The sequence below is a fragment of the Lonchura striata genome, chromosome 2, assembly GCF_050655825.1.
Source record: "Lonchura striata isolate lonStrDom1 chromosome 2, ASM5065582v1, whole genome shotgun sequence".
In the NCBI taxonomy this organism is placed as follows: domain Eukaryota; kingdom Metazoa; phylum Chordata; class Aves; order Passeriformes; family Estrildidae; genus Lonchura; species Lonchura striata.
This window is the reverse complement of record NC_140704.1, coordinates 66,232,032-66,256,493: the sequence shown is the minus strand read 5'-3', so window position 1 is coordinate 66,256,493 and position 24,462 is coordinate 66,232,032. Positions and strand designations below refer to the sequence as shown.

The 24,462-nt window shown below is 42.1% G+C and overlaps 1 long non-coding RNA gene across 4 annotated transcripts in view; it reads right to left on the bottom strand.

Annotated features, from left to right (window-relative positions):
* LOC146768282 (uncharacterized) overlaps positions 1-24,462 on the bottom strand; it is a 65,859-nt gene that overhangs the window by 15,259 nt on the left and 26,138 nt on the right. The window contains exons 2-3 of one of the 4 annotated variants that reach the window (XR_014952712.1): positions 12,379-23,884; positions 1,445-11,409 (exon numbers count right to left, since the gene is read on the bottom strand). This is a non-coding gene — a long non-coding RNA (uncharacterized LOC146768282). Of the gene's footprint in view, positions 1-110; positions 23,885-24,462 lie in introns of those variants that run through there. The other 3 variants (XR_014952714.1, XR_014952713.1, XR_014952711.1) reach the window with 3 other exon arrangements.

Sequence of the window (24,462 nt, the reverse complement as noted above, 5' to 3'; positions counted from 1 at the left end):
ATAGCATGTATAAAGCTCTTATTTACAGTTTTAATTTCTTGTGCACATTATTTTTAAAGGTGTCATAGCTGATTTAATTCAATTAAGAATATATGTTAGCTAGCTCTTACCTGACTGCTTTTGGAGGAAATTCAAGGAAGATGTTCTTGATTTGGTTTTTTTCCCTTTCCAAGTGGGGGCAAGAATTAGATGCATATGTTCTCAAAAAGATTGCAAACATATAGTCCAATTTAATCTCTTTGTTGGTTTTTTTTTTTTGTTTTGGGGTTTTTTTTTTTGTTGGTTTTTTTTGGGTTTTTTTGTAAACTAATAAACATTTTGGAATCAGCATTTTTAAGTGACTTAAGCCTACAGATTGATGCTTGGGCTGACATGTTAGCAAGGCAGGGGAGGGACGATTTATTCTTGGAAGTCTGTGACAGAATTGATGTAAAGCCTAAAAAAGATGTTTCTTTTATAAAGATGTTGGTGCTCTATAGGCAACAGTCCACACATTTCATCTGCTTGTTATGTTGTTGGTCTCTCACAAGCTACAAACCCCCACTGCTGTAAGCAGTAGTAACAGCAATCCCTAGCCCACTTAGCATTAATTGCCTAAACACTTGTAATGCAGCTTAGTCCTAGACTGGAAAGCAAATAGCTAGCTGATTTTTTCCCCCCTTGGTTTTGAACTTTTGACCAACAAAAACCTTGTTTTTCTGCATGTGTTTTTGGTGTGAGGGGAGAAAGTTCCAGTTAGGCCAATGCCATCTTAAAGGAACAAAAAATTTACTTTTTACTCTTGACTTTGTCTTTCAGGCTACAAAACTCTGAAGATCACGATGAAATTTTATCTCAGCAATGAGTAGAAAATAATAACTTGTGTCTTGTTAAGCCATTCTCCCGTCTCTTTTGACAGCTCACCCTTTGGTGGCTGCAGTGGGTTGGACACGTGTTACGCGTGATGGGCTTTTGGAACAGCCCATCAGGAGGAAAGGAACACAGACTTGGAAGCATCCCCTGTCTTTCTCTGAAAGCCTCTGGGCATTTTAACCTGTCTTTGGGTACTATTTTGCAGTCAGATGAAGAGCTCTTGCCCTTCCTCTTTGTAATTAGGGAGAGATTATGTCTGATGCCTTTCTGGTGGTTGTTTGGGATTCAGGGAAGGAATTTTACTCTTGTCATGGCTGTCTGATCAGTACTGAAGTTTCATTGGCTTTTTCCTGAATCCAGATATCAGGTAAGTAAATTTATAATTCATTACAGCTGGCTGGTGCCTAAGAGAAAGGACTGGTTTCCCAGCAGGTTGGCTGAGGAAAAAGGTAGAGTTGCACAGCCACAAAATGTTTTCCTAAAATAAGTTAAAATTTCCCATGTTTCAGATTGTGTTTGTCACCTCCTGTCCTTACAGCAATCAGTTCCAAGAAGAGCCTTGTTCTGTATTTGCAGATAGCAGGTCTCTCCCTTACCCTCTCCCCTTCTGGCTGAATGTGCCCAGCTCTCTCAGGTTCTCCTCCTACACCACGTGCTCCAGCCTCGTGGTGGCTCGCTGCTAGACTGGCTCCAGATTGTCAATGTTTTTCTTGTATTGTAGAGGACAAAAGTGGATATAACACCTCAGCTGTGGTCTCTCAATTGCAGAGGACAGGGAAACAAGCATATCATCGTTCTTGTTAATGCGGCCTGCCATGCAGTTGGCTTTCCTTGCTGCAAAGATGCATTGATGTTCAACTTGATGTTCACCAGGACTTCCAGGTCTTACCTGCAAAACTGCTTTCCTGTCAGAGCTCAGCCTGTCCTGTGCATGGGGTTATTTCTCACCAGGGCAGGGCTTGGTGCTTCCCTTGGTTGAACTTCATGAGGTTCACCTTGGCCCATTTCTCCAGCCTGATTTCCAGCATACTGGCTGCCCCCCTGTTCTGACACTGCCTGAAAACCTGCAGAGAGACACTCATTCCCTGCTGGCATTGATGCTTGGCACCAATTGACAGTGGATTGGAACTGTCACTGTTAGTTTGTTATCCTACTGTAAAACTTTCATACCGTCTCTGTGAGCTCCCACGGGCAGCTTCTCACAACACCGACTCTTTTTCTTCCACACAGCTGGTGACTTCTTCCTGACTCTATCATGACCCTTTCTGTCCCTAGCAGTGCATACTAACCCTTACTGTTCCTAGCACAGCCACCTGGCCCTTGCTCCTTGCTGAAGCATAGCCAACTGACTCTAGCTCTCATCTTGACCAGCTAACCCACTCTTTTATAACACCCATCCTTATTGGACACAGCCAGGCAAGGCTGTTCCTGCTCTTTGGTAATTAGTACAGCTCCAGCTCCTCAGGGGCAAGGTTGCCTTCAGCACTATCTCTATTCTCTCACAATCCATCCTCCCACAATTCCCCTTATCCAGTTTCTTATACAGACACTACACAATACTGGCACTGGTAGGGACCTCTGAGGTACTCTACAAAGGGGCTGCCATTTGCACTTCAGACCCATGATCACCAACCTTGGAGCCTGAGGGCTTCTTGTCCCCACATTCACTCCATCTCTCACAAATTTCCTTGCAAATTTGATTTCTAGACGAAGGTGTAGACTAAGTTAGGACTTAAAATAAACATTTGGGTTCATAACAAAATATTTCTATTGCTTATGCAATAAATAAATTAACTGTGGTGCCACCTTATGCCAAAAACTTGTTTTGTGGACAGTAAAATTGCTGCCATTTCACACAGAGATATGCCAAATAACCCATGGAAAAAAACATATGGAGAAGTAGAAAGCACTTCATATAGGCTGGCTGTTGAAAGAAGACTTACATAACTCTTATGTCAGACTGAGGATCGACCTAATAATTTAAAAATTATTAGATTCATTCAAAGGATAATGAATCCATGAGCTAATCTCTGGATGTCAAGCTATCACTACTATTTGATATACACTTGCCAAATATGTATAGACAGAGTTGTTATTGTCTTTAGTTACTGTTTGTGGAATATTCCCTGCAGCGTATATGCATTACTTTTTAATTTTTTGAAATATGCCATCTTGTTCTTTCGATGTGATTTGTAATAATTAGTTTCATTGTTCCTTTTCTAAGAATACCTGCTGTAATTATCTCTCCATGGTAAGGTGGGGGAAAGAATGACCACAGAAATCAAGTGATATTAAGGAAAGATATAAACATTAAAAATTACAAAACCATAAAGAACAGTTCCTCATAGCTAATTTCTTCCAGAATATTTCAGAATTATTTTTAGCTCCCTTTGGGTGTTACTCTTTTTGATGTCACTGTGTTATGTATAAAATCAACACTTTCAGAATAGGGACCTGTGAATTTACATGGCATTATTTCGAGTGCTGAAATGGAATAATTTTGCTGGAAGCTGGATTTAAAATGGTGATGATCGTTATCATTCTCTAGCAACTGTTTGTACTCACAGATTCCATGGACATTTTGAAAATAGTGGTTACAGATTCCTTGTGGTTCATGGAGTCCAAGCTACGAAGGTCATGAAGGGAGCTGTTACCCTCTCTCCACACATCAAGCACCTACAGTGGCACTGAGCATGTTCAGTAAACACACATCCGACTCTCACTCTTTGGCTGAAGTGTTTCCAGACACTGAAGGAACCAGACTCTGAATTTCAGAGGTCATTGAATGAGAATCAGAGAATGTCCTTTGTGTGCTCGGGTTCATGGGCTGTAAATAGAATAAGAAATTCCAGGCTCTAAGGCTCACTGTACCCTTCAAAGGCCACATGGCGGAAGTCTCCAAACTGCTCAGCTTGTGAAGACTAGTGTGGCACACTGCATCTTCAAGGACAGGCTGGATGAGCTTCTGAGCAACCTGATCTGGTGAAAAGTGCTCCTACTTACAGCAGGCAGGTGGAACAAGATGATCTTTAAGGTTGCTTCAAACCCAAAATGTTCTATAATCTCTGCTTGCCCACCTGCATCTTCAGGCAGAGGGCATCTGCTGCCCAGTGAAGACACAGCTGGAAAAAAATTAACTTGTTAAGTCTGGAGCAGGCTAAAAACATATGAACAACTGGAAATGCACTAAAATCTAAACATAAAAAAAGAATGAAAATTAGTTTAGTCATGGGATTTCAAATTTCAAAGCCATCATCTCTACCTCACTGGCAGTAGATGGGTGAATTCCCCCCAAACTAGATGCAGAGATACATGCTAATTTTCTACAGCAAAAAAGATAGGTCAATAACAGACCCAGAACCTAAATATAGATGCTTCTACACTTAGTTACTATGTAATGCAGCTTGTGATGGTTGCCAGAGAAACCCATTTATACTCTTGAATAAGGTTGTGCTCTCCTTGCTTTATCCTCTCCCACATAATGAACATTTTAAAGTGGTTTGGTAAAGAATTGAACTATGGTGAATGCACTGCATACATAGGCAGTAAGTGTTTAGATGTCAGTTGTGCATGTGTATTTTTCTATTTTGGGACACAGTGAAACAGCTCAAGGTAGCTCTTTATAGTGCTGGAGAACAGGAGTGTTCCTAGCTCGGACTGAGTTCTCCATCTCAGATCTGGGAGTAGGTGAGGAAAGGCAGTTTCATAAGACACTCAGCAAAACTTTTGTCCGTCTCTTAGTTTCAGCAAGGACTGAACTTTTTAACAGCTATAAGGTGTTGGATTCCTTAATGACTGCAAATCTTTTCATAGTCGTGGGTTCTTTCCTGCTGAGGACAAGCCAGTGATCTATGTGAACTTCAAGCACCACCTATGGCCTTGGACTGTCCCTCCTTCCAGAAGCTCAACCTAGACTGACCAGGTTGAAAGCCAGATAGCAATGTCTGTATTAAACAGTGGCACGTATGCATTATGATACAATAAGACTGACAAGGGCATGAGGGAAATGGGCTAGTACTAGCCTATGGATAGGCAGGGCCTCTGCAGCCTGAGAAGCATGGTAGATGTAACTTTAGGGCTAAAAAACTCATGAACCTTGAAGAGTAGTCATACAGGGGTTGAATAACTTTTGAGTATCCTCATGTGAGAAGTAGCAACCATGAGTAATTCTGTTTTCCTGGTCTCAGCTAGATCTCCTCCTCTGCACCACATCTTGTCTAAAGGAATTCAGACAACTGAATCTTCATAATCCTTTTCTGATGACTGATTGTCTTGATTTCTGCAAAGGTTGTGCTTCACCTGTGCAGTTATTTGGCCACAGGACTCAACATCCTCTACCTCATAGCCTTGTCTGCAAGGAATGGATTTTCATGTTGGGTTGTGAGCTGAGTAATGTCTGTTACTCATGATCAAGGCAAAGAGCAAAAATACAATCCTCAGACACTTGCTCTTTGGAAAGTCCTTTAATTGGCCCTGTGCACTTTTATGAGGCTGAGGGCCTTAAGAGACTTAAAAAGAAGCATGCTGAATATTTCTCTTGGGATTTCCCCCTTATCTCTGGAAGCAGCTCAGCGTTATTACTTATTGATTAATCAGGGTATTAGTTTTGTGACAAAGGTTTCAGCAAAGCACTGAGCAGGAAAAGAGCTACACTGAAAATATGACAACAAAAAAAATTATTGATTTCCAGAAATATTTGCCCTGGCTGGGGAAGAGCAGAGCCATGGAAAAAATTATGTGGCTTCAGCTCACCACCAAAGTTTCTCTTTGGTAAGATGGGAAAAGTAAGTCAGAGGGGCGACTGATGGTGAACCACTGAAAGCACTAGGGTAAAAACCAAATAAAATTAGGAAATATCTTGAAGCCAAATAGAGATTGCAAAGTCCCCTAGATTATTTGTATGCTGTGCTTAGTACCCACACACTGCTAGGCAGGAGATCAATAGTACAGTGACAATTAGATATTAAGTAGAAGGAAAATGGCATGGATACACATGTCCAGATTGCTAGAAATATATGAACATGAGGAATGGAGGTGGAAATAATACTTTCAGTGCTTGATACTAGAATTTTCTCCCCCCAGTAAAATTTGCCTTATTTCTTCTGAAAGATGTTTTCAAGGATTTTTAAAATAGCCTCAGACATTTCCCTTGCTGCTGGTCTAATGCTTCCTAATATCTTTTTCCTTGCTTAGGATCTTCTCTTGACTCCTCTTATTAGTTAAATATATGAAAGCTAACCTTTGGTTTTCACATATTTTATTTCTCACAGGACTTGTATTTTAAAACTTGCTGACACACTGCCAATCTGGGTGCTCATTTCATACTCTTTCCTGCCTGAAATGCCTAAGACAGTCAATTTTTTTTTATTCTTCCTTCACACAATGATTTCTGCAGTAAGACCCTGATACTTTGTTAGAGTTGCTAGGCACTGCTGCAGCACCAGTAATTATAATAAAGAACAACACATAATCCCAGAACAGTTTCAAAGTCCTTCTTACCTCAGCAAACACACGCAGACACGCAGAAATACATGAAGAGGTTTATCCCTACCCAGTGCAGTTCCCTTGCTTAGGAAAATCATGCATTCAGCCTCCTTGATTACCTTGGACTTTATTGTCTGATTTCTTTCATCAGGGTTTCAGAAGTCAGAGGTTAAGAGTACTTTTCTCATAACTTTCTGGCTCTCATCTTTCTGTGTTGTTCTCTTTCAATTTACAAAAGGTTTCCACATGCTTGCTGCTTTATCTACATACTTGGGAAATGTAGCAGGGAGAGAGATGCTGCTAAAGCACAAGATAAATTAGCAATTGTTTCCCTTGCAAGGGCATGAGAAAATGTGATTCTCTACATGATGTTGATCAAAATTCCAGGTTTGCCTTTGGCAAAGAGAAGAGAAATTGTATGACTCTCAGCTTTGCAGCCATAGTTTTTCTTGCTATCACTGCAATTGGATTTAACTACTGCCAAGTTTTAGACAAATCTTTCAGCAAGTGCCAGCAAAAGGTATTGGTTGTAACAAGGGCCCTAATTCTGTTTTCACAATGATGTGAAATTAAAGAGAAGCATGTCTTAGCCTAGGAAGCCTCTAAGAGCAATCAATACCCATGGCTTTACTTTAAACTCCAGGCAAGGAGTTATGAGGTTTGGGTCAGACAACATTTGACTGTGGTATGACAGAGGGGTTATGGTCCCTGTCTCCTCTAGAAAATAAATGGGGCTCTTGTCCTGTGCCAATTAAATAACAAACACAGATTTCTTCCCCTCTGTGCCAGCACAACCCCATTGGCTGTGTTTCATAGACAGGGTTGGAGTACCTCTGTATGATCAGCTGGAACTGGTCCAGACTTGCTGGTGCTGGCACTGCAGGGGATGTTGAAGGACTCTGTGTAATGCCCAGGGAGCCACAGGGCACACGCAGTGAGCCGTGCACACCCAGAGCAGGAACAGCTCACCTTTCCCTGTCCTGTGCTGAGGCAGAGCAGCCTCACAGCCCTTGGTGTGGGATGTGCTAGGTGCAGCTGCAGGTTTTATGCCCACAAGACGTGGGTGTATGCTTGTGATAATGTGAAGGGCTGGGAAATGCAACCCCTCTGCCATCAGTGCGATTACTTCAAGTTGTTCTTCAAACCTTAATGACTGAAGTGGGGGAAATAAGAGAAAGAGAAGAAGGTAATAGACTTCACCACAAGAGAAGCCATGTCCCTGCAATTCTTGGGGTTCAAACAATAGATGAGACAGAAGAAAGAAAGTGTGATGCCAATCACTGTTTTCAATATTCTCCCACGTAGCAACTGCTTCTATTGAGCCTTTCTATTGTGAAAACCTTTCTTTCACTGCAAACAGAGTGGGAGCTCTCAGTGAGTCTTGGCTCCTAGTGGAGAAAAATACTGTGCTTTGGTCAACAACAGTGAAAACTTGTTTATACCTTGAATTTGCTGGAGTGCTGCACTGGTCTGGGGCTTGGCCCTGCAGAGAGAGAGCACTGCAGCTTGGCTCCTTGCCATAAGAGACACCCCATTATTCCTCTGAACTTAACCAGCCCTTCAGTCTTACTGCCTGCAGGGCTCGAACTCTCAGAGGAGATAGGCTGGTTGAGAAAAAGTGGCCACTGACTATGAGGCCAAACACTCTTCTCTGTCGCCTCAACACGAGTGAACTCCTGACAGGCTGGTTGCAGCTACCTTGTAATTTCCAAGAGACATCTGGTCATCTCTGCAACCAAAGCTATTGGAATGAGCCTCCAACTGCACCCCATCTGGACTTGACAAAGTTTGTACCTACAGCTGAGCTTTGCTTCTTGAACTCACTTTTCAAATTAATTTTTGTTGGCTTCAAAGTAGAACAAAAGAGAATTTACATTCTCTAGGAAATGTGATGAGAATGACATTACAGAAACCTGAATTTAACTTGAAAAATATGATGACAGTGTATGAGCAATTTGCAAGGGAATCCCTGTGAAAAACATGTTGCTAAAACTGATGTTGTAAAAATATGAATTCATTAAAAGCAGAGCTAAGCAGGTCCAAAGAATATGTATTGAAGATCCTTAACAGAATTTTCCAGTTTTCCATAATAATTTGGAAAGGTCTTCAGTGCAGGAGAAAAGAGAGAGCAAAAGACCTGCTAATACTCCAGCAGAAAACTTTGCTGACAAATTGACAAATTATTACACGTATTTTCAACTCATGAATAAAACAGCAGAAAAAATGTTAGCATCTGTGAGAACCCCGGCCTTGCTCTGGGATCTCATGTGGTGGTGAAATTCCTCCTCCAACCCGTGCTTCCAAAGAAAAACTCCGCAGGCTTTTGCTGTTCGGTCTCAAGGCAGTTTATTGCTAGTTATCTAACAGATTATGTTCTTGGACTGTGGCTGTTTGATCAGCAGCCTGGGTAGAGGCACACACACACCCTGACATTCTCTCTATCTGCTGTCTTCTTCGTCTCCCCCTCCGCCCAGGGCTGCTGCTATCTTTTATATGATATATTACGTATAACATGTTTACAATTATTCCCCAATACCTACTACCTACGTTGCCAAGTGTTTTTCTACTCTAAACCAATCTGTGAGTGCCAACATCACCAAGAACATGGAGGTAAGGAAGAAGAAGGAGGAAGAACAGGATCAGCCCACTTTCCTCCATCTTAGAACTTCTGACCCCCATGTACAAAGTGAAAACCCCCCTGTACATGTGTTAAAACCCCCCTGTACAGTACTAAAAAAAATTTCCCCTCTACTTTGTAACTACTTTTACTATACTATCTAACCTTTTGTGATTGCTTGTTCCACCTCCAAAGTTGGTAATTCATTCCATGGCTCAAACTCAAAATCACAGCTGTTTTTCAGCTGTCTGCCAGGGTCTAGAATGCTTCTGACCAAGGCCTGGAACCTCTAAAAATGTCTGAAAGACATTTTGAGTTCCCACAAGCATCAGTAAAGCCACTGGAATATCAGAAACTAAAGTAATGCTTGAAGGTATACCTTTCCTCCAGCTAAATGGTTGACAAAGTATTTTGAAAGATTGACACATATATACACATGTATAGACCAACAGCAGTAACAGCTGTGCTGTAGTATCACTGCTTTGTTATTTCTTTGTGAGAATATTGTTATAAAGCAAAATCACAAAAAAGTAGTACAACTGCAACTGCAAATTGGATTGCATTTTCAGTTTTCATTATTGGTCAGGAAGCTGGTAATTGAAGGATCATTAAGATGTGAAAATGCATCTTAAAATAACTTGTTCAGCAAAGAGGCCCTTTTATTGGATTTCTTTCCCTGAGGACCACCTCCAATATTTCTCAGAGCTGCAATATGCTGCAATGTGCAAGTGCTTCTGGCTCTGCTAGAATTTACTGAGTGAGCAAAACAGCTTCTTGATAGATTGAATTTAATGAACTTGCATGGAAGGACCTAATACAGGCCTAAAACAGAGCTCTCTGTGGCCAAAATTACCTCTGTACAGCTGCCAAAGGCATGACAGCTTTAAAGAAAGGTCTTTAAGAGCTACTGTCCTTTAAATTTAGTGGTAAATCCACACAAAATCCCCTAAAAGGGAAAAGCTGGAACTTTCCATGTCTTTATTTAAAACTTTCCAGCTTCTCTCTTCTCCCTTGACAGGAAGCATGCCTTGAACATGAAGCACCTTCTAGGTGTTGAGGTGTCACTGTAGTTTTTTTTTGGTTTTACCCTACTCTCCAGCATCTTCAGAGCTGTGAGACATCCATGAAGTCCCATTTGCCTCTTTGTACAAGGGTCAGAGAGGCAAACATCGTCCAGGCCAGTCTGGGGCCACGTGGGGGAAGCACAGCAGGGCACACAGCAGCCCCACAGTGATTTACTGTGCTCCTCTTGGGTAGGTGTGGTACCCTCCTCCAACACCAATGCACTCAGAGACCTTCATATGTGTGGTGTAATGATGCTGACCACTCATGGTCTCTGCATGAATAGCATGGGGTTATGTTATGGCTGCAGGGGGATTGCAGAAAGCCCTCGTGCTGTGGAGTGGATGCCTCTGGGTGCAGGAGAGCACATCAAGAGGGAAGTCTGCTCTCTATAGACCTTCATGTCAGCAATGTGAGCTCAAATCTTTCCCATCTTCGGTGCAGGTAATTATACCCTCCCACTGCTTTAAACAAAAATACATTCTTCTCTTTCAAAGAGTCAGGTTTTGATAACTTTTTTCTGCCCACCTTAGCTCATATCAATCAGCCTTTACGTAACTGTGGTATTTTAAGAAGTAACACCTACTCTGCAAAAGAGCTATTGGGAAAGGCCAACTAAAAAGGAAAAAAGGAACACGGACTGTTATGTTCTGTCTAAGGACAATGTTTTTACAAATAGAAATAAGAAGAAAAATCTGACCTGAAGGGAAAAAATGCCTTCATACTAAATAAGATTTAGTTTCATAGAGCCATTCCTGGCCTTAATTCTATTTTCACTTTCAATGTATTACAGAAGAGGGCAGTATAAACCCAGTGTTTGCATGTAGTAACAAGACTACTTCTGTGGTCATATCAACAGCATTGAACCTTAAATTAATATCTGTCCTAATACACCGGGGAAGAATTAATTCAAGAACAGAACTAGCTAGCTCCTCCTGTGGTTCACACTGTGGAGGATTTTCTAGTCTGAGTCTTAAGAAAGACAAAACTGGGAGTCTTCTTTCACTCTGCATCTTCTGTGCATATGATCTGTAAATCCAGCATATAATACTGCATATGAAGTATGCACATCATAAATGCCGAACAAGCAAAATCAGGGTCAAACTTCAGGAAAGAATAAGGTAGGCAATTTCAGGACAGTGGTTTTACTTATTTGCATGTAAGGAAGAGAATGATTGTCCAGGAGTCCTGCTTCACCTGGTTTTGACCAAGTGGAACATTCAGCTGAAGGGATGGGTAGAGCAGCTGGAGGACTCCTGGTGAAAGAGCTCTAGATACTGCTAAAATTGTCTGCTAAAATTACCTCACAACCACAGCGCCGCAGAGCTGTAACACCTTCCAGCCATAATACAAGCCACAGCTGCAGTGGCAGCATCACTGTGTCTCACCAGCATCTGAGGAAACAAATGCAGGCAAAGATACTTTTAATCAACTTGGTACTCTTAGGAAAACCAGACAAGCTCAAGGATATAATCATCTGTCAGGCCTTTGAGGAGTTAAGTTTGCAGAACACTTTGCACTTCTTCCTTTCCACAGCACTCCTTCTCTTACATAATAGTTCAGCTTCCCTTATATAATAGTAACTTTCTAAAATTTCCTTTTATTGCTGATTTTTTAAAATGGTTTGCATTTCTCAAAAGCCAAATTTCTCTGTGAACTATGACAGGAAACATCAGACAGCTTGTGGAGGTTGTGTGTGCAGAAGGAAGGAAAAGTTTCCTCCAAAAGCTGGAAGGAAGGGGATGAAATTACTATTTATACTATCACAGGCTTAAAGTTATAATTTGACATTTAAAATGTACTCACTGAGAAACTTGTATAAAATCAACTTTGGAAATCTAACAGGATACCACAGGGACTGTAGGTGGTTACAAATAGACAATTTCATAGAGGCGCTTAGCAGGGATAGTGCTCTAATAAAGAGAGTCTATAAAAAGAAGTTTCTGTGAAAATCTATAGGATTTAACAGAAGAAGCGGGGAGAAGGGGGGGAGGCAGGGGAACAGGGAGACAGAAGATGTGACTTAAGAAATGTCTGCTGAAAATTGCATGTTTTACAATTTTGTGTAGGTGGACTCTAAACATTCTAATGATGCAAACGTCAGACTTGGATGTCAAGTGCCCCAAAGCATGAAATGTGGAGATGAAGGGCTGGAGTTTCTGCCCATCTGTAGCAAAATTGTGTTGCTATTTATAGGCGTGCTTTTCTCAAATATTTGAAATGCTTTCATTGCTTTGCACAAACAGGCATGCCTATTGCTGAATGCAACTGAGTCATCTGAGTACTGCAGTTTTCCTTAAATTAACAGGACTTGAAAATCCTACCTTTTCACTATGAAAGAAGCCATGTAGGTAGATACCTACCTTGCCTTTTGAAAAATATTGCAACTCCTGTATAAAAGGCGTTTTTGTAATTATTGAACTTGAAGATTTTGCCAGTTCAGTGTTGGGTTTGAAATTTTCCCAAGCTCTGCCAAAATTCTCCTCCTCCACTTGCAGACTCCGCTTGCTTGTATTTTGACAGGGAGGATCATGACTGGATTTGTTGAGGCGATCCATATTCAGAGGAGGCAGTTTTTAACCCAACCACTCAGTTAACCTGAGCACATTGTAGAAAACATGGTAGTTTAAATGCATTATGCACATTTACTTTGTCAGCTGTTTTTCATGGATGTCACGTCAACAGTCACTGCATAAGCAGTCTCCCGTTGATTTAGGTTTGTTCTAGTTTGAAATCCCTGTCAAAACCAAACAGTGTCTGTGAGTAAGTAAATGTGACCATCAGCCAGGCTCAGTGTAGAACAAAACATCCTGACATTGCAGGGATTACAGTACAATACCTGGAATAGCCGGAATTTTGTATTATTCTCATCATCTTAGACAAATAGGTCATGAAATTATTCAGAAGGCAGGTTTGTTACTTTTGTTGTCCCAGGAATTTTTTAGGATGTCTAAGAATCAGGGTGTCACAAAATTGAGACTAAAACAGTTAGGCACTAGGAAGTGCTGATTAAAACGAACAAGCAAATCTCTCTCTGCCTTGTTAATGCCACTTTCTGTGTGCAATACAGACCGTCGCTAGGAGGCAGCTGTGCCTTGGGTTACATAGTCCTCCCCATTTCTCTGTTGATTTTTCTCACAAACCTCACATCCTAGGGCCTGGGAGCTGTGAGACCAGCTTCATCCATCTCAGAGTTACCTGTAAATATGACTTGTCCAGATGATACACAAGATAACTAATCTTAGCCTTATCCACTAGCATTTTGGCCAATTTGAGGTTAAAAAGCTCCTGCTTTTTGTGCAATATCCCACTCACATGGACCAGCAGTTCTCTGGGGACCCTCACTGTGCCACACACATTATCCACAGCAGCACACTTCATCCAAAACTGCAGCGAAGTGCATCTCTAACCTACTCCTATCAGTGTTTCCTTGCCTGTGTTTGGCAGGGCAGTGAAGTCCTTGGGTGTGTTTTATGCTTTACACTGCACAATGCAGCATGAATACCAAATTCCTCAGAGTCCTGACAGACCCCAGCCACAACAACCTCAAATATAAACAAACTGGTCAACTTTTTCCTGCCTAAATGGTAAGTGAGCATGCCATTAATTCAAGTGATTGCAAATATAAGTGCCTTAAGCTCTCCAGGAAGAACTCTCAGAAGACAATCCAGTCCTTCAGGAAAACACAGCAGACATCCATTTCTTAGCAGGTAGATTTCCCATAGAGGATTAAAATTGTGATGTACTGGTGACAAAGGTGACATTTTACTAACAAGGAAGTGGAAAAACTCTCTACATCATGATGGATAGCACAAAGGATCAAAGCCTGGCTGGCTGTACACATCTAGACCTCAATGTACTTAAAAGTTTTGGTTAGGTCTCTAAGAAAAGGGGCCTGGCTGGGGCAGTGCTGCTGTGAGGAAATGCAGACACACTGAAGTTTGCACACAGAATGAAACCAGGCAGGGAAAGAGGACAAAGCAGGGAAAGAGTACCTGCTGGGCAATAGGTGAGCCTACAACATCTGGTGACACTACTAATGCAAATAAGCACTGCAAATAAAAGCAATGCAAGCAACTTGCACTTAGGTAATGTGAGTTTAAAATATATACCCACCTATAGTCCTAACCAATACACTGTGAATTGGTAGCTCTGCTTCACTGACAATGGTCCTGAGTCAGAGGTGCAGGCCCATGTTTCTTAATTCTTCAAACTTGGTAAAAATGTAAAAAGAGATTGCAAGCTCGAGAGGATGATGGTCACAGCAGCAATGAACCGCTGAAACATACACTTTTTTCTTGACATTCAGCATCGCTCAGTAGAGGGCACCAGCCCCTCAGCTTAGTGCCAGACTGTACCCAACACAGCAAGAATTCCTGGGAAAAAAATCCCCTTGTTCACAGCTGGGAACTAGTACATAAGAAAATATAAAATTTTGAATAATAACAATAAGCAAAGTTGCTCTGGTGAAAAGAAAAGCATTCAGGTCAAAGATTGTTTCCAAGTTTGTGAGCAACCAGAAAAACTGGACACCTTCCTAGCTTCAACTGCAAATGCACTCTGCTGGAAAAATAAATTGAAGAACATAAAATAAACAAAGCAAATAAATTTTTAAATATAGTTTATCTAATTATAATTCAGTATACACATCTTGATGCAACAGAAAAAGTTAAGTCATTACTGAACAATAAGTTAACAAAATATTGCTGTTGTTCAGGGCACTTTAGAAGTGAAGCTGGGAGAATATTGCAGGTGCTTGTTTCTCACACTTATGAGACTTGCTTCGCTTAATGCCTAGAAAAAACACTTTTACACTTTTCATCAATGTCAGGCCCACAGCCCCATCCCCATGAATGTGGAGCTGCACCCCACGGTGTGACTGGCAGGTCATGCAGGTACCCTGGTACCTCCTGGTTTGGGATTTAGCACTGCGGGGACATGGGTTGTGCTGCCACCAGGATGCCCCCTTCCTGGCATGCTGCAGTGATCTCTGCCAGGCCCCAGGCCAGCCTGGCCTGTTCAATCCAGGGCTCCCTGTTGGTCCAGCCTCCTGACACTGACCTCGACTTTAAATCCTAAAAAGTCCGCACCACCCTGAACCACTGCTCAAAACAGAGTGCCTAGGAACAGGCTTTCCTGAAGTCAACAAGATAACAAGGCCATTTAATCATCCAAAACTATGTGGCCTCAGCTTTGTCCCTCAAGGATATAAACATCTCTTTTTAACCACACTTGGCAGCAATAGTCTTTCTCCTGGATTTCAGCTTTCTAAAACATTCATAGGAAAGCTGATCCTTGCATGACTTGACTGAATGTTGGATGGTACATGGGGAGCCAACATTTTGTAGTGACAGAAGTTAAACCCATGTCTGGGGCAATGTATTTCAGTACACTTCACACTGCTATGTCCTTCTTTGTCGAAAGGGTACATTTTGGAGAGAGGAATCTCTCTGTACTCACATGTCTTGACAAGAAATGATTAAAAAATAGGAGGAAAAAAGACAAAAAGTGTAGATAAAAAAGATACAATTCAGAGGACACCTGAAAACAGCCTTTCAGCTTGTAAAATGAGACAGGGCAGTGCTTGTTCTACAAGTCTTGGCATGGCTGAGGTGCGAGATCTGCTTGGAGAAGACCTGTGTTGTCAGGCCCAGGTGGATGTGAACAAAACCCAGATTTCTCCAATGGAAGCTCAAGCATAAAACCCCTAAACCAACTAGATTCTTATGAGGTTAGCTGGCATTTTATAAGTACTAGTGATTTGCCATAGTCTTCTAGACAAGCATGCTGATGCCTACATCTCTGCATGTTTAATAAGCCAGGAGGATTTTTCTCCAAAGCATCAGTACCAAGGGGGGAAGGGGCAGTAACAGAATCCCAGGGGATCCCTTGGATCCAGCTTCCCACAGCACTCATATTGATCTCCTCAAAGCTAATCCCCACCAAATGCTGCTGAGGCCTCAGCCTGAACATTAGGTCTGGTCCTGGAAGCTGTACTTCAGGGAGGATAGAATTTGAGGTGGTCTGGAAGCAAAGCTGAACAAGAAGTATGACAAAAGTCTGGGAAATATAGTTTGTAAGAAGCCACCTCAGCACTGCTTACTGAATAAAAACCACTGAAGAGTACTGAAAACAGACCTAGAAAAATACCCATATCAGAGGAATGCTGTAGAAGATCTCCCAAGGCCATTTTCCATGGTAACATTATACAATTCTATGACATATCAGGTTTAGAGATCAGTCTAGAGTAACAAGTGCAGCAAAGAAAACAGTCTAATAGTTTTATCTGGTTTTTACAGTCAGGGAAATTGGAAGCAAGGACCTAATCCCTTGACTCGGAGGTATTGCAGTTTTCAAATGGAAAATTCTCACAAAACCCCCTGCAACAAAGGCATGTTGTATTTTAGCCTGGGTACCAGTAAATACATTTAAGTTGCCACTCTTATGTTTCTCAATGTATGGGATGCAATTTTCTCTTCCTCCCTCCAATGCCATCCCTGTGTCACCCAACTACAGCCCCTGCTCTGTTTGCACAGTGCAAACCCAGACTCTAGCAGCAAGAGACTTTAATGAGTGACATGGGAAAATATGCTAAAGCAAGACCAAAGCCCTGGGGTAAGAATAATCATCAGCCTGGTCTTCAGCTTGCCTTGTAACCCTTTAAAGGTGTTAGCAAAACTAACCTGAGCATCAACATGCACAGACCAGCCCTCAGGTTATCAGGATCCTCTCTGTTTGTATTAGTCCTATCACAATGATGTCCGAGTTACATTGGGTTGTTAAAAATAAAGAATTGGGATGTTAAAAAGAAAGAATTCAGTCAGTAAACTTCAGGAAAGAGGGAAGATATCTCACCAAAAATCAAGGCTCCATACTCCAGCAAGACAAGCAAGCCTAGACTACGAAGAGGACAAATGCTCTACTTCTACTCCATGGTTGAGTAGCAATGCCTAGAAGGAAGGAAAACATCAGCAAAGCCAAGGAAAATGGGCACACTGTGGGCACACAATGCAAAAGCACAAAGTCACTCCCTTTCTCTCTGTGCCTGTTTGTTTCTGTTGTGCAGTTAATTCTTCACACTGACCTTCTAAGGACAGGCACATTCGGGAATTTCAGATGGTGCTGTAATGTCTTGGCCATTGAAAACTCTTCCTTATTTTGTCTGAAATGTTCTGTGGGTGCTTTCTTTAGCAGCTTTATTGGCTCTACTGCAGACTGTTTTTGTGCTGGCTTGTGGGAACATCAGGTAGTTTTGGGGGGAGATGATTATTTTTGTTATTTTTTATGTAAGAATCACTAATTTAATAATAGAAACTAATTTGTCAGTTTTTATATTCCTAGTGATCCCCCATTCTCTTATTTTCTTAGTCCCACGGTTCATACTGAGTGAGCACTATATAAAGGTGGAAGCAGAACACATGCTGAGAAATAGATGAGGTGAGAGTTTTGCCATTCCTAAAACCATCACCAGTTACTAAAAGAGGAAAATAACCTTGCAGGGATGTTGCAGAACTCTCCAAAAGGTCCATGTGGTGCTGCTGAGAATCTGAATGTGAACCCAGCTCCAAGGATGAATAGCTCCCAGAGTATTGGAGTGAGGAAAATTGCCTTCTTCCCTTGCTCTGAAAGGTTCTGTAGCATTAGTGTCCTTCCTGGGGCTTCCTTCCCCTAACTGAACAGCTGCCATGATTATCCCAGACACTTGACACTGGACATTAAATCTGTGTTTGTGCACGAATCTGTGACCTCCGATGACAATCTCTCAGCCTTGTGTGCAAATCATAGCAGCAATTTTTCATTCAGGTGAAGCAGACCAAGGAGCATGCTAAGGACACACTAATCCATGAGTATTGATGGGTGTTAGCCATGACTACCACCTCTTCAGGGTCTTCCTTTCCAGTTAAATGAGCGTGCTGCTCCAGCACCTACCTCTGGTTTAGCCACAGATGGAGGAAATGTCATGTTTTGTGTCAGGTGGGAGCTCATTAGCCCTCCTGCTGTGTCTCCTGCTCTCTATTGGGGTTTGTCAACCCTTTTTCTGTGAGGCTTTGCCCTCCAAGGAAGTCTGAACTCTGCTGTGCTGGAGTGGCTAGCTGCTGTCTGCCCTCCGAGCCCCTGCTTTACACACTTCACATGTCACCTAACCTTACCACCTCCAGTTTTCAGAACTGTTGGAACTGCTTTACTATTTGCACTGCATTTTGGGCTTAAAAGTGGCCATTTAAGACCAGGCCTGTCCTCCTTGAAAAGCAGCCAGAGTCCATACTGCTCTTGCCTGCCAGCATTCCCCAAATCTGCTGCTTATTCTTCCACCCAGACCTCATTTTTATTTCTCTTCCGTTTTAAAACTTTGTAAAACTTAAAAATAGCTCACTGCAAGTTCAGAGAAAAAGCTCAAGCCAAAAAAAAAAAAAAAAAAGCAACAACAAATCAGATAAGATGAAAACAGAAAGGGAAAGGGGGGAGGGCATGCCACAAATTATATCACTGTCAACATGGAAATGCTTAAAGAATGCATATTGAGAAACAACAGGAATTAAGAGGCCACAGCTGTGTGATGAAAAGTGATAAGAAACTGCCATCCTTTAATAAGGAGTCCTAGGAGACATGCTTCAAATGCCCCTTTTCTCCAGCGCCCCCAATCTCCAAACAAACAGTACCTGCAAAAAAACCCCAAAAAACTCAAAAAAAAACAAACAAAAAAAAAACCTGAAAAACCAACAAAACCAAACAAAATAACCCCTCCAAAAACAACTAAAACCCAAACAACACCCCACATCATCATAATAAAAGAGAAACCCTTCATTTACCCTTGTTTGGGATTAAACAAGAATTGAGGTGAATCAATGAGCAAATAAAATACATATGGTAAAAGCTTTTAAGACCATCAATGGAAAAAGGAGGAAGAAAAGAAAAAGGGGGGAGGGTGGTGGTGGTGGCAAATAACAGTGCAAACTCTGCAATTGTTACTAGTCTGTCAACAAACATACTTTAGGGATTTTCTTGTTGAGCCATGTTTATTTAAAGCCATCCACACACTTTGATTAAAAACACACACAAACTTTCATGTTGGAGGAATCTTAGGTAAATGTCTGTTTTAGCAGCCATTTCTTTACTTGACTTTTTTTTGGGTTTTTTTTTTTTGTTTGTTTGTTTGATTTTGTTTTTGGTGGGTTTTTCTTTTTTTTGTCTGTCGTGCAAACTTTTCACATAAAAGACAGAGAAAAGCACTTTCACTCCTGCCAGGTCTTAGAAATACCACCCTTCTGGTTATTTATTTATTTTAAGAGCTGTGTTGGGGACCTGAGAAATTTGCAGAGCAACTTAAGTGCAAATACATCTCAACTGTACAGGATGTTTTTTCAATTGTACCTTGGTCTGATCTTTTCTGGCTTTTATACAATGTTGCCAGCTTTAACTGTGAGTGGGGAAATAGTTCATGGCCTAATTAAAAGCCCAGCTTCTGGGCTCTTGGGACTGTGTGCTATTTAGTTTCCCTTTAGAGAAAGAATGCCTGCACAAATATAGGGAAAAGCCTGGAAGTGTCACATGAATGCATCCAAGCACCTCGAAAGTCAGAACATAAGTTAAAAAGCATTTCAAATTCTTTATAATATTTAAAATAACACCACGGAAGATTTGTGAAATGCCAGGGTTGGCAGGAATGAGATTGCATAACACCCTAGAGGTTTAAGTGTTGATTGAAATCAAACAATTAACAATAAGAAATGATAAAAAAATTAAAAACAGTAGAAAATAAATATTTGGCAAGAGATTAAAACTGTAAACATACTACTTTGAATTTTGCAAAATTTAATTTTAAAATTAAAATTGCTTTAATTACTCTAAATACTGCAAGAGAAGAAAACAAGAGCTTTGAAAGAATGAAGCTCTTTAATTAGGTAAATATCTCGTTAGCACAGGCTGATTCTCCTTAGCACAGGCTGACAGAGGCAACCAGCTCTGTCTGTGATAGTAACAAAGTGCATTGCACTGGAAAACTGAGCCTTGTAAGTTAGGGGTGTCAGCACAGGCTCTGGTACTGGTGTTAACCACTTGTTATAAACAAACAAACAAACAAACAAACAAACGTCTTTTGGTGGAAGTTAATCTCCTTCCCCAGTCACACCAGCTGTGCTCAGGTTATGTAGGCAAATATTTACCATTTGATAAGGGGTTATGATCTGCTGACCTTGGTATTAGTCTTGATTGCCAGTAAAGCAGAGTTCTTAAAAGCTGTTGTTATAAGCAGGGAGCCAAACTAGTCAAAAGTTTCCTGTGTAATTTATGTCAGGTTGTTCTGAGGTTGTCTTTTTTTTTTTTTTAAACTTTATGTTCTCCAGAGAGCCATGCTCTGGTGGCTCGTAGGAACTACAGATCAGCCAGCAAGATCTACTCATCAGCTACAGCTTCAGATGTCCCTGCGCTGACTTCCTGGGAGGGTGATGGGGAAGTGTGGTGAAAAGGGTGCCCTGAATTTTCTCACCCTGTGGACAGGACAAAGGTGACGAGCAGAGCAAAAGATCAGACCTTTGTATGAACAGACAACCAGACAGGCAATCATGATTGTCATGATTGCTGGCTCCTAGTCTGCATCCACTACTGTGCTCCTGAGACTTCAGATGTATCGTAACGACAGTGGTGCGCTGTCTGTAGGTCAGTTTGCAAACTCCTGCACAGGACCAAGCCATTAAACACCGGCTGCAGAATGCTCTTAGGGTGGGAGTGTGCCATGTTCTAGCACATGTATGTCCTATGTGCCTGTGTGACTTAAAATAAAGGCAAAAGCAATCAAGTGAAAAAGAGAACATCTGAGACCCAAGTTTTGAATAAAGACAGTTGCTCTGCTGCTTTCTGGAAGTCACTCTCCTCATTACTCACTTGTACAGCATGCTCAGAAGCATTTCTCAACCTCAGAAGTTTTGTATATTCACTCTAGGAATGCAGTCATCATCTTCCTGGGTACATGCTTCTAGTTTTCCAGGAAGAAAACCAATAGGAAATAGAGCAAGTGATCATATCTGATAAACCCGAAAGCTGCTGTAATAAACAATGCTGAGGTGTCAAAACTCTTCAATGCCTGCCAAAAAGACGGCCAGTGGCTAAGTAGAAATGGGCTCTACCAGCAAGGAGCTGAGCATTTCTCCCTCATACAGCAGAGCTCACTCCTGACCAAACTTGTACATTTGAGTGAACCCAGAAAAGTAGATTTTTTTTCTTCTTTCTAAAGATTTGCTTTGTCCACCTCTTCATTGTCTGATTTACAAGGCCTGGAGGGCATGGTGTGCTGTGTCCAAACTGTATCTAATACTTAACCACAACTAGCTGTTAAAAAATAAAAATAAGCTCAAACCCCTATGCTTGCTCACACTAGATGTATACATGCCAAGATTTTTTTTAAATGAGTAATACTTTGCAGAATCTTTGGTTTCCAGTTGTTTTAATGTGTGCCACCACTCTTTAATCCCATTCCCAAACTGTGAGGTATCTATCCCTTAGGTATCTTAGAAGCTCATATCTCCCAGCACTTGGGGTTATCATAGTCCAATGGTGTCCAGATCTGTAGTACCTCCTCCTCAATATACACAGACTGCTGGTGAGGTTCCTTAAAAGTGTCAGTGCCACAGAGTACTAGAATTGGGAAAAAGACAGGAATGAAAAAATCAGATAAATTTTTCTGGACATGAAGAGCCATACAGAAGGTCTTGGAGAGGGTGGATGCAAGGAGATATGCAACGAGTGCAGCAGATGCCAAGATCCTTCTCTCCTTAGGGAATACTGCCTGCACCAAAGATTTTGCCAAACTAGTATGTGAAGTGCTGGTGCCTGGGATAGGTGCATTCCTGTGCCTGGGATAGGTGCATTCCTCTGCCTATCCCTTTCTCGGGGGCAGGAGCTATTAGTGATCTTGCAATGATGACAGTGAAGCCTAGCTAGAGCCCTACAAGCACACTCCTGTGCAAAGCACTCTGTCCAAACTAAGCTTCTGCTCTGGATGGTGTTAATTCATGTTGAGATTCAACAGGTGGAGAAAATGAGTAAAATTTATCATAAAAGCAGTAGGAGGGAATGTGAAAGTTGTCTATCAAAGACAAGCATTATATCCCTCAGCATCTTCTTCAAATGTTAATTTTGTGTTCCCTTAACTTCTCGAGTTTTATTTATTTGAAAATGACACTGTACTTCAGGATGCCCGATTGTCTTCTTACTGCTTGGAGGGAGAATATATTTTGTTTACCTGAGCAAAATATTTCCCTTTTTCTGAGGCCAGGAGATCTTCCCCTGGAAGGCAGAAACAGCAAATTGAACTGCACCAAGAGCAGACAGCTTAGTTTAGGACACTAAACATTTCAAGCAATTTACCTACTCTAGAGCTCAGCCATATCTTAGGAAGGGGAGAAATTCTTTCTCATCATCATGATCATGGGGAAGGAGTGGGTGAACCAGAGAAAGACCATGCTAAAGCTTTTCATAAGCTCCTGCAGGGGCTGGTTTCATGCCCCCCATGCAGTGTTATGGGAGTCTATACACGCACAGCCCAGACTCCTGCCACCAAAACGCCAACCCCTTGAAGGATTTCAGCTGTGTCTCCCATCTTCCTCTTCCAACACCTGCTGGATGCTCCCTCCCTCTCATGAGCATATCACATCTTGACTGCAAAGTCCTCCAAGACCCCTCCTTACTGATAAAGTCAAACCTGAATGTAAGGCACACTCTGCAGAATCACATTGTTCCCAGCACTGTTGCATGGACCTGCCTGGGTACTCATGCAATTTAAAGGATCAGGGAATTAGGAGAGAACAGACCCTGAATTAATGGCTGCTTCCCAGAACATTCCCACTTAGCTGGCAGGGGTGATGACTGCCCTGTATCACTGGTCTGTTCTGCACGGGTTGAGCACATCCATTGTGTAGCTCGTGCCACTCCCCGCTTCAAGGGGGCAGCTGGGCTGCTGTGGGAAGTGCCTGGAGCAATGTCCCAGGTCCCTGACAGACCCTCCTGATTTCCCCCGGCTCTTTTGTTGGCTTTACGTGGCGGCAGGCGGCCGCGCGTGCTGCGTGACTTTCTACATGCTGGGGGATTCTTCAGATGACATGATGGACATTCCTCCTTTGAACCCAGCCCAAGCCCATGCCAGAAAGGCCCATGATAGATTCCCCGTGCCATCCTGCAAAACAGGCTGAATTATAGCACCTTTTAACCACAGCCCAGGGTAAACAATACAGCCTGTACCACGGCTCATAAACAGTCCTCATTATTACAAAGGGCATTTCAAACGCGGTGTGCTATGGCTTGACCTTAAAAGCTATAGACAATCTAGCGGAGCACAGACGGTTTCATAAAGTACAATCACTTCCTGCAATTCTTGGGGCAGTGCAGCCGGAGCCGTGCAAATCCTGTTTTCCCTGCATTGTTTCCTGCATGTGAATATCATCAGTCTAATGGTGCTCGTAACCATGGCACTGGTTAAACAGGAGCAGGGAGACTTGTGATAAAGCCATCCAGGACTCCAAGGATTTGCATGGGGCCAGCAACCTTGGTTGGACAAGGTAGAATTGCCAGCATTCATTTCAGAAGATCAAACAAGCAAAGTATGCAAAAGAGAAGTGCTTTAAGAACAGCTACTGGGTAAAACTGCAGTCAGACCCCAGTTTAGGGGCATGGGAGCACAGCAATCCCCCTCCCTGCTCTGGGGGGAGCACTGCTTGTCTTTGGAGAAAGCCTTTGCTCCTGCCTGAGGGTCCACATGCCTGCAAGAACATAGAGATACTCACAGCAGCATCTGCACAAGGCAAGAGCAGATCTGTGGGAGGTGCAGAGGTCAGGGAGGATCCCACCTCTCTCCACCTTAGTCACATCTCCATTTCCCTGCATTTAGGGAAAAAAAAAAAACATTGGACAAAAGTACTACTGCAGAAGATGTAACTGAAGGTAGATCCTTGGCACTTTAATCAGTTTATGCTCTGGATGAGATTATTAATGACTCTCTGATTTATTTAATACCTGCAGAGGGGTTTCATGTTTCCAGACAACACCAGGATAGTACCTGCCTGATGTATTCAGGACAGCCAAACACTTCAAACATTATGTTTTTACAGGGAAGTCCATGTAAGTGAGTGCACACAATTGCACATTTGACAAAGAAAAAGCTGATGGGCTGCTCAGTAGGCATCTGACCATCATCAGATGCCTCAGTGCTTTGCAGTATTTGCCACAACTGGGAACTAAAGCATCAGCAATACCCTGCTTCATACTTAAAGGTACCTGATCAACAAGATGTTGGAGGTGTAATTGCCCCATAAAAGGTTTAATTTACAGACTACTGCATCCCATAATGAAACCAAGAGCGCCAAGCCTGACCTTGGTGTACAAGGCAGCACCCGCAGAGACAGAACTAGGCAGAGGTTACTGCAAATCTCAAAGCAAGTACAGACTTGATGATGGGG